This window comes from Sinocyclocheilus rhinocerous, unplaced genomic scaffold, assembly GCF_001515625.1.
Source record: "Sinocyclocheilus rhinocerous isolate Xijiao unplaced genomic scaffold, SAMN03320098_v1.1 scaffold11659, whole genome shotgun sequence".
In the NCBI taxonomy this organism is placed as follows: Eukaryota; Metazoa; Chordata; class Actinopteri; order Cypriniformes; family Cyprinidae; genus Sinocyclocheilus; species Sinocyclocheilus rhinocerous.
Window position 1 is genome coordinate 11,619 of NW_015661001.1, and position 7,906 is coordinate 19,524.

The 7,906-nt window shown below is 34.5% G+C and overlaps 1 pseudogene; it reads left to right on the forward strand.

Annotated features, from left to right (window-relative positions):
- Positions 1-4,395: 4,395 nt before the first annotated feature.
- LOC107726171 (uncharacterized) overlaps positions 4,396-7,906 on the forward strand; it is an 8,416-nt pseudogene continuing 4,905 nt past the window's right edge.

The following is a 7,906-nucleotide window of genomic DNA, read 5'->3' on the forward strand; positions in this document are numbered from 1 at the left end:
CTGCATTTTTTGTATTTGTGTTTTAAAGGCAACTGCAATGAAGCATCAAGAAAGACATGAGCATGCCAACCACCCTGAGACTGATAATTCGGGTAAGAGAACAACTATGTTATGGTTTTGAGAGGTTTGTGTATTCTGTATGGGCTTTGCCTTTTAAAAGTGTGTCATTTCTACTTCATGTTTTTCAGGGAACACATTTCTGTCACTAACACAGTGGATGGTGAGCAAAGGTGGTGGCCACGTTTTGGAGTAGCACATGGGTTTTGCAGACGGCTATGTATTTCTTTTCTCATTATGTTTCTGTTGCATAAAGATTCTTTGTGAGGATAAATCCAGAGAATACAACATAATGCACTGCAAAATGTCCCAAGACAGGAGAAATGGTGAAGATGAACTGTTCCAGCATTGAAAGACTGTATTTTTAAGTGTTATACATGCAATGTTTTAAATAAAGAATTTGATATTTTGCAATTATTGTTTCTGTTTTAATTGAATGGCAGTAGTACATACAGTATGTAGGATAAAAATAAAATTAATTATATATAACAAATTTATCAAATCAAATGAAATCTATATTAAAATGAATGAATTCCAGTAGTATACTATTGGATTTTTATAGTAATTTACTGTAAACCAGTACAGTTTGCTACTGTAAATCAAATACAATTTGCTATTGTAAATCTTAGTTACAGTAAATTACTGGCAACAGTGTTGCCAGTAAGTTACTGTAAAAACCCTTCGAAATGTCTAACAGTGCAGCTAAGGAATTCAAGTAAAACCATCAAAGTGTAAATCCAGTGCCCCATCCCTGTTTGTTTTTTGTTTTTTTGGCTTCAAGAGCATCCACCAGTGAGGTTTAGCCAGTGTTCACTGACTAATTTCTGGAGAAATTAGAGAGAAAATTAATGTTTTTGGCAGGAATTGCTAAAATTACTATATTTCAATTAAAAAAATAAAGAGAAATATAGCAGATTACACTAAAATGAACAGATTCAGCAAGACACCAGCTTGTTTGTTTTAAATACAATACATTTAAAACATGAATCGTGTGTGTCTGTGTGTTAGAGAGACTGTAGAAGGACCTGTGACTCCTATTGAGTCACTGTAAAAAGAAACACATACTTATGAGTGAACGGCATGTGATAAAGGGAACAAACAGACATTATTTTGAATTAAAACAAAAAACCTTTGAGTGAAACTTTTATTAGTTAAAGCTAACGTGTTTGTTGAGGGTTTAGAAAGTAACTGAAAGTAAGCATAAAGTTTATCATGTGAGGTTGGGTGGCTGTGAGATATTCACACTGATTTCAGCAGGACTGCAGCATTTTTCTATTGTTCCATAAAGCTGTGGGTGCAAGGTTTTATTCCCTCTCCTTCTCCGTGCACTGTAAAAAAAAATCTGTGACATTTACGGTAAAATACCGGCAGCTGTGGTTGCCAGAACTTCACCGTAAAAAATATGGTAGCAACATTTTAGGTTTTACAGACTTAACTTAAATTCACAATAATATACCGTATTTCATTAATTGATGTAATGTTAATAAACCAAAATATTGAAGTGTTAATATCTGTTTTGAACCATTGTAAGGCACTGATAACCACCAAAAAAGCGTGGTGATGAGAAAGTCACATGATGAACCAAAGCTCATCACAAACAGCTTTTCTACGAGCTGAGGAGGGCAATACTTATATAAAGAAGTTGCACACAGTGTCATTCACACAAACATTAAACCCCATCATGGTGACACACATGATACTGAAATAATGCAATAAACATTAATTTAACAACATTAGATGTAAGATGTACACCCTAATGTACCCAACTGATAAGAAAAAAACGAAGAAGAAACACGTTATTTCAGCAAAAAAACATCAAATATGAAGTGTCATGCAGGGAATTCTGGGAGTGTCAATTTACGGTTTTTCACTGTAAATGATGCAATGGCTTTTTCTTTTTCACTTCCAAAAACTGTATTTTTAACAGTATTTTACTGTAAAATTACATTAAATGTAATTACACTATTTTCCTAATTAATGCTGTTCAGTTGCTTTGACACAATCTGTATTGTTAAAAGCGCTATATAAATAAAGGTGACTTGACTTGACTTGACTTAACAGGTTTTTACTGTAGCATTTTTTACAGTCTTTTACTGTTAAAATCACAATCATGTTTTACAGTGTGTTAAACATTATTTTAAATGAGCTAATTTTGTTTACAATTTACAAGTTAACAATCTTTGTAAAATTGTTTCTTACACACTCTTTTTGCAATAAAGATTAATGATAATTTACTTCCACAAATATTTGAAAGTGTGTATATACAGTACTGTTTATATAATCATCTCGTAGCACATCAATGAGCTGCTGCTTTGAGTCTCCTATAATATTGTGTCTCGGGTCAAGCTCTTTTAGAAACTGCAGGGCTTTTGCAGGGTATCACATACCCTGCCTTTAATTATGTCAATGATTATATATCATACTGTCATTGAGTTGAGAATGAGTTATAACAGGTGAAGTGGGACATTGAAAATTTATTGTACTGAGTTCAGTGGGCTTACACTTTCAGAAAATGGTCTTTCATTAAAGAATACTATTTTTTTAAAATTGCTAAATAGTTTTGATTGACACTGTGTGGCTACAACTCAAAGAAGGGCTCCCTCATGGTGAAAGGTAGTAAGCCCTTTGACATTCATATTTTAGTTTCTCACTTATGAGGTTGCTCCTGTACTCGTATTTGTTACTGCAGGCAATATGGATTAAAATGTAAAGAATACTTTTTTTTTTTCTTGGCAGCTAAATATTTTTGGTCCACTTTGGTTGAATATGCTCGATAAAGTTGGCCACTTTTAACCTTTATCAACCCTGCTCTCATTCATTAAATTAATTGATATTCACTGATTGTTTTATGATTAACATGTATAACTGACATTTTAGAAAACAGAAATGAGCCTGCAGTCAGGAAATTCAAGTCAGAGATGTAAGAACAAAAAGAGAACAGAAAGGAAGGCAAGGCATGAAGTTCAATCTGTGGAGTGAAGAAAGGATGAGAGGAGCAGAATGTAGATGCAGAATATAAAGCTTTAAAATATGCAAACAATTCAAATTATTTTAACGTGTTTAGAGAAAACAGACAGAAAAAGCTTTACAATATGACATTTTAAATGTTCCTCTTATTCAGTTTTGTGTTAGCCTATTTATTAAGGCATGTGTTTAGTCATATTTTTTATATGTTGTAGAGTTAATTTTCATCACATTTAATGTCAACATTATCTTCTATATCAACACTAACACTTCTATCAGTTGTCTTGAATTTACACATGCATTAAGTAGTCTAGGTTTGTTAACCTTCTTTATGTTTTATCAAATAAATAAATAAAATCACCAGGACTGCCAAGACACACAGTGTGGTTAAACTTAACTGAATCGCAAACCAAAACCAGAAACGTGTTCCACTGGTCACTTGACAAACAATGACAAACAGAGTCGCTCACCTTTGTCTCGAGTGCAGTGTTTCTTCTAAACCGTCATACATCGATGTATCTCACATTCATCTAAACCTCAAATGGAAACAGCAGCACTGCAGTTTGTCTGGTTTTTCTGTATGTCTAGATCTTCACATTTAGCGTCAGAGTGTTTTAATGCATGGAAATCACCTTCACACTTAAAACTGAAGTTTATATTGCTGTCAATATCCAATTGTTAATAAACTGCAGCTGTCAGGGCCGCTTCACATGAATCTAGAGTCATTCTCAGAGGATTTGACCAAAGAAACAACATGCTTTTACATAGAAGTGGAAGTGCACATACTGAAACTAGGCTTCGTGGAAAAAAAGTAAAGCGACAGCTAGCTAAATAAATAAATAAAACATGGCCATTCACATTAGAGTCTGTATAGAGATTGAGATTAAGTCTTTACTGCAAACAGACATGAATGCAGCTCAACCAATCAGATTCAAGGGCCAGAACTAACAGCTGTACAATGAATATAAAATATTTTTAAATTACATTTATGATTTATGTAAAATAATAATAATAATAATTTGGTTAATTTGTTATTTTCATAATTTCATGAACAGTTCAGCCTTTGATATTTCTTTCTGTTTTCTGTTGCAGTGATTTCGTGTTGTTAAATATTCACAATTCACGTCTTTTTGAATATACAGGTGCATCTCAATAAATTAGAATGTTGTGGAAAAGTTAATTTATTTCAGTAATTCAACTCAAATTGTGAAACTCGTGTATGAAATAAATTCAATGCACACAGACTGAAGTAGTTTAAGTCTTTGGTTTCAACTTCATTTTTTTGTTGCTCCTGTCTTTGTTTTAGATCTGAAGTGACTTCACCTTTAATGCTGTGTGGAGAGAAGCAGATTTCATATTGATCACGACAGCAACATGAAGATCATTCAGCTTCAGCTCTGTGACTTTATTACATGTGTTACATTACATTATTTATTACATTTAAGTGTATATTCACGTACAATTATAAATCTTGAAAGTTTCTCATAAATTGTTCTATATTATGACTTCACAGTGGGTTTTTTTTAAAGCAGGTAATCTTTATAATGCATAATGCTTTTTTTTTTTTTATCTTATAGATGTATTAATCTGTCAAGCTGCAGTGGCAGATCTACTAACTGATCTGGGATCAAATGTGAGCATAAACTGTGATCTTGATGAAAATGAGATTTATTGGATTTTACTGAAATCATCAGATCCGCCAACAGTGATTCTACGATCATTCTCAACACCAAAATCACCTTTTTACCTAAATAAAACATTCAGAAACAAATATTCAGTGCAGTTTAAACATCGTCTGGTTATTAATAATGTGACTGCTGATGAATTAGGAGTTTATTACTGTATGAACACAGAAGCACCTCCAAAACTCAGCAACAGCAGCAGAATGTCAATGGTAAGTTAATTTGCTCCTAAGTGATCAAACATACTGATGATCACTGCTTACATTTGACATTTACTGCTTCACTTTTCACACACTTTCTTCACAGAATCAGATCAACTAACTGAGTGGCACAATCATACAGTGGTGTTTATTGATCAGAATCAAACACAATGTCAGATTATTATCATCTTATCTGCTCTGATCAATGGACTTCTGCTAATCGGTGAGATATTCTTCTTTGAGAAAAATCAGGAAATATTTGTAAAATATTTATATAAATAAAATTTGCAACACACACACACACACACACACAGTCTGGTGCACTATCCTTGTAGGGACTCTCCATAGGCGTAATGGTTTTTATACAGTATATGATGCTCTTCTACAGTAGGCTTAAAAATAAGTTTTTTTTTTTTAATGAATTAGTCTTTAGTCTTTTAACTGTTATTTTATATGTGTCTCAATGTTTTGTTACAGTTGAAGAATTTTGAATCTGAATTCTCGGTTTCATTTTTTATTTTTTGCTGCTGGAAAAAACAGAACGACTGGAAAAACACATTTATGATGCTGATCTACTGCAGACACAAGTTACATATCAGCCTCAAGACTAAAACCAATCAGGTAAATTATATGAAATCATAATTAATATCATTAATAAAATTCATTACATTAAGACTTGATAATCATTATTCCAACAAACTACAGGAGCCTTTAGTTTGGATTCATTTTGGTTCAGTTACAGATATTCTAATACTGTTTTCCAAATATTGTTTTCAGTTTGCCGACGGGGACTTTTTGAGCTGTGTAAAAATGTTTGTCAAGCCAACAGCATTTGTTATGTGTGATAAAATATGTTCTTAAAATATCATGTGGTTTATATTGTGCTTAATGTCAAGAACTAATTGTTTTACAGTGTAATATCAGGAGTATTAGAGAGATGGGGCTGGTTGTCACTCTTTTTACTCAGTACCGTTTCTAGGCATAGGCAAGCTAGGCGGTCACCTAGGGCACCACCAGCAGGAGGGGCGCCAATGAGCGCTACATTTTAGCAGGGTTGTGATAAAGAGTGGCACGGCCACCCTGAAATATGATTGCCGCCCCCACTGGATCCCCCACCATCACTAGGCTAGAGTACTGTCAATCTGACGATGCCTGCATGCCACTGGATCAGAGCTCTGTTACAGTTGAAGAATTTTGCATCTGAATTCTCGGTTTCATTTTTTAGTTTTTGCTGCTGGAAAAAACAGATTTATGATGCTGATCTACTGCAGACACAAGTTACATATCAGCCTCAAGACTAAAACCAATCAGGTAAATTATATGAAATCATAATTAATATCATTAATAAAATTCATTACTTTAAGACTTGATAATCATTATTCCAACAAACTACAGGAGCCTTTAGTTTGGATTCATTTTGGTTCAGTTACAGATATTCTAATACAGTTTTCCAAATATTGTTTTCAGTTTGCCGACGGGGACTTTTTGAGCTGTGTAAAAATGTTTGTCAAGCCAACAGCATTTGTTATGTGTGATAAAATATGTTCTTAAAATATCATGTGGTTTATATTGTGCTTAATGTCAAGAACTAATTGTTTTACAGTGTAATATCAGGAGTATTAGAGAGATGGGGCTGGTTGTCACTCTTTTTACTCAGTACCGTTTCTAGGCATAGGCAAGCTAGGCGGTCACCTAGGGCACCACCAGCAGGAGGGGCGCCAATGAGCGCTACATTTTAGCAGGGTTGTGATAAAGAGTGGCACGGCCACCCTGAAATATGATTGCCGCCCCCACTGGATCCCCCACCATCACTAGGCTAGAGTACTGTCAATCTGACGATGCCTGCATGCCACTGGATCAGAGCTCTGTCAATTGCTGCCTGATTGTTGCATGCAAAGTTTGCATTTGGAGCGCTCAACGATGCCATTAGATCAATGGGTTCTGTCAGTGCTTTGGCAAGGTAAGGCTTTTTTTTTTTTCCATGCCCTAAAGCTAAGTTCAAAGGCCAATTTAAAATATTGGTACAGTAAAAAGTGCACAAAATCAGTATTTTGTTTAGGCAGTATTTGTGGCACATTTGTCCAAATATTTGTGGCAGATTTGTCCAAAAGGTGTGCGTTTTTTCGCCAATGCATTGTTAAAGTTTCAGTGTGTTGTTTAATATTCCCATATAAAACTTTAACAGCCAATTAAAAAATATTGGTAGAAAGAAATATTCAGTGCAGTTTAAACATCGTCTGGTTATTAATAATGTGACTGCTGATGAATTAGGAGTTTATTACTGTATGAACACAGAAGCACCTCCAAAACTCAGCAACAGCAGCAGAATGTCAATGGTAAGTTAATTTGCTCCTAAGTGATCAAACATACTGATGATCACTGCTTACATTTGACATTTACTGCTTCACTTTTCACACACTTTCTTCACAGAATCAGATCAACTAACTGAGTGGCACAATCATACAGTGGTGTTTATTGATCAGAATCAAACACAATGTCAGATTATTATCATCTTATCTGCTCTGATCAATGGACTTCTGCTCATTCTGCTAATCGGTGAGACATTCTTCTTTGAGAAAAATCAGGAAATATTTGTAAAATATTTATATAAATAAAATTTGCAACACACACACACACACACACACAGTCTGGTGCACTATCCTTGTAGGGACTCCATAGGAGTAATGGTATTTATACTGTACAAGCTGTATTTTCTATTGCCCTACACCAACTCTACACCTAAACCTACCCCTCACAGAAAACTTTCTGCATTTTTACAATCTCAGAAAATCATTCTGTATGATTTATAAGCTTCTGTACCCATGGGGACCTCAATTTAGGTCCCCACAGTGACACAAGTCCCCATGAGTTGGCGTGTATTCAGGTTTAAGTCCCCACCAGTGTAGAACAACCTGTACACACACACACACACACACAGGTTTGTTTTTGTAAAAAGTGGGGACATCCCATAGGCGTAATGGTTTTTATACTGTACAAACCGTA